Below are 2647 nucleotides of genomic sequence, written 5' to 3' on the forward strand. Positions count from 1 at the left end.
AAATCAAACGACACTTCATCTAAACACAATCGACATATCATCTAACACCATGATCCGCAGATGTCAAGCTTTCAAGTGAGACTTATGGTTACTTGACCTAATTTTATGGTAGATTTTTTATGGTAATTTTATATTGTTAGGATTTTCAATTTAGATTAGAGTTAAGAATCAACCGTTGTAGTGTTAAGTTCAGCTTAATAAAGTGAACTTTATTTTAAGAAATAAAAATTAAATGTTTTTATTTTTGAAATAAACATAATAAAAAATAATTATTTTATATACGCAATATGATTATTAAGTATGTATATTAATAGATAATAATAAATATAAATGAATTATAAAAATTTTTTATTTGGTTTAATTATCCAATATTGTACATACACATAATACTGTCATTACAATTATGGATTAAGTCTTTTATTATTTGACGGAAAATTTCTATTTTCCATAGTTATTGCAATTATAACTATTTAGTCTTCTGAACTAAATAAGGTGTATCTTTAATAAATAAAAAAATGCATATATTATTTATTTATTTATTTAATATTTATTTCATTTAAATTTGTAAAATTTTGACCCTGAATGTGAACCACATTATCCGTGCAGCAAATGTTTTTCATGTTTGAGATTCCGACTTTTTGTTTTGACCTTAAATACAAAAAATCTGTTCAGTTATAGAAAAAATGGAGTTTCCAAACTTTATATTTACCTAGATCAACAAATGATTCTGCAAGACTCATGCAGGATCATTGTCATCAAGATAGTAGGCCTGTTTACTTGTCAAATACCTTGTAGTGGAGCAGTACAATTTTACGAAGCCATTACATCATGTTAATGGTAATCTTGTTTGCTTAGCATTGCCACCCATTTCACTCTTGTTACCAAACTAACGACAATGCTTGTTAATATAAAAGCCAATAACTGCTCCGAAAACAATGTAAGGAACTGCTCCTTTCATCTTGTTCATCTGGATTCGGTAAACATAATAAAAATTTGGAGCCAAAAAATTTTTGTGACAGTATTGAAAAAATGTAATTTAATATTAAAATTGAAAATAATATAATTAAATAAATAAAAAAATTTAAATGGAAATTTTAAGCACAGCAACTTCGTTTATATATAATATATAATGGTCCAGATGTTTTGCATTAACTTCGAGAGGTGATTTTTTGATTAACGTGGAATGGAATAGAAGGATTCCCCACTAAATATGAACTGTTATATAGGATATTAAAGAGGTGTTTACCCGTAAAAACATACAACTTAAAAGTAAAATAGCTTCGTTCTCTGAAGTGAGCTTTATGGACCCACAAACTACTTCTCGAAGTTTTTTTTATTAAGAATACACCCCGATCTAAAAGATTTAATGTGTGCCTAAAGGCCCAACTAAAACAATTCTAGACTATCTATAAATCTTGCAATTGGGTTTAATTTTACCTATTTGATTTGAGACTAAGATCCCGCTTCCAAGTTAATCGAGTCTACCTCTTGCCACCGCTGGGCAGTTGCACAGAATATGTTCTGATTTTTCCTTCTCCTCATGATAGAGTCGACAGGAGTCAATTTCTACCACACCTATAATCTTCACGTGGTACTTAAGTCTACAGTGTCCTGTAAGAAGTTCAGTGTAGATTTCACTGTCACCTCTCGAAGTTGAGGACCTTTAAAACAAAACACCCTATATATGTATGTCTTAAAATGCTGATTTTAATACTAATTACGAATTGCCTTATATATTACATTTTCATTAATTATGTTTACTTAACTAATTCAAATATTAAAAACTTAAAATGAATTTCCTTTTCAATATAAGAATCATAAATATATTCTTGTAAATCATAAACATTTTACATATTTCATTGCTTACCATTGATAACTCCTTTATTCCTGGTGCTAAACTACCGACAATTTTTGCTTATTAGAAATCCAATAACACTCCCCAAAAATATTAAAAGGAGTTTTTGCATTATGCTGACTTAAATGTGGTTCAACAAACATATAATTTTAAATCCAGAAATTTTGTAAAAATATTAAAATCAGACTATTTTAGTTAATGTAATTTAAATAAAAAATTCATTAATAAAAAAGGACATTTGAAGCAAAGCAACTCGTTTTCAATAAAATCATGAACGTTTATATATATATGGTATAGATTCTTGATTCTTCTTGATTCTTCTTCTTCTTGAGTTAGTGCTATTACGCACTTTTACTCTATAATGGCTGGGGGGCTTATCTCCACCCCACACTAGACTTTAACTAGGCTAAAAAAAAAACATATCATTTATTTGTCTTTTAGTTGATGACGGACCTTAAATCAGCATATCTTCCTAAGATATACGTATAAGTTAAATGTTTAATTATGATGAAAATATAGTGCTATTAATACATGTAAAAGTTAAACTCAAAAACAACTTCTAATATCGACTGTTTACGACTGACTACTGCTGCCGACTGCTTACTCTCAACTTACTACTACTACTGCTACTACTTAGCTGCTTGATCGAGTTCTACTTAACTGCTTAGCCGACTTCTAGATGACTGCTTAACCGGCTTACATATATATGTTGAGATGCAGTATTTAATACACATATAGGTTATTTATTGGGAAACACATGCATTTCTATAATTTAAATTGACTTAAACTTTG

General features: G+C 28.7%; 1 long non-coding RNA gene across 1 annotated transcript; it reads right to left on the minus strand.

Annotated features, from left to right (window-relative positions):
• Window positions 1–522: 522 nt before the first annotated feature.
• LOC119684091 lies at window positions 523–2030 on the minus strand. The gene is made up of 3 exons (XR_005252711.1): window positions 1868–2030; window positions 710–967; window positions 523–648 (listed from the first exon to the last, which is right to left on the minus strand). It is a non-coding gene; the product is annotated as an uncharacterized LOC119684091 (long non-coding RNA).
• Between the last annotated feature and the right edge of the window lie 617 nt (window positions 2031–2647).

Source organism: Teleopsis dalmanni, chromosome 2 (genome assembly GCF_002237135.1).
Source record: "Teleopsis dalmanni isolate 2A chromosome 2, ASM223713v2, whole genome shotgun sequence".
NCBI lineage: Eukaryota > Metazoa > Arthropoda > Insecta > Diptera > Diopsidae > Teleopsis > Teleopsis dalmanni.